This window comes from Penaeus monodon, chromosome 28 (genome assembly GCF_015228065.2).
Source record: "Penaeus monodon isolate SGIC_2016 chromosome 28, NSTDA_Pmon_1, whole genome shotgun sequence".
Taxonomy (NCBI): Eukaryota; Metazoa; Arthropoda; class Malacostraca; order Decapoda; family Penaeidae; genus Penaeus; species Penaeus monodon.
This window is the reverse complement of record NC_051413.1, coordinates 19,271,442-19,271,684: the sequence shown is the minus strand read 5'-3', so window position 1 is coordinate 19,271,684 and position 243 is coordinate 19,271,442.

Genomic DNA, 243 nt, shown 5'->3' with positions numbered 1-243 from the left:
AAACTCAGGTATCTGCAGCAAAAATATTCTTCTCTTACTTAGCAAGAATATCATTATCAAAATATGTCAGAAATGCTATATGGGAGTTCTTATAGCATAATATAAAAGCTTTATACCAATTCTACGAAATTCAAGTATTAACCATGTCTGATACAACAACACAGATCTCAACTTAATTCTCCTTGGGAGCTCTTGACAATGACACGTATTGCTTCCGAAGCTGATTCTGCGTAGACGATCCAA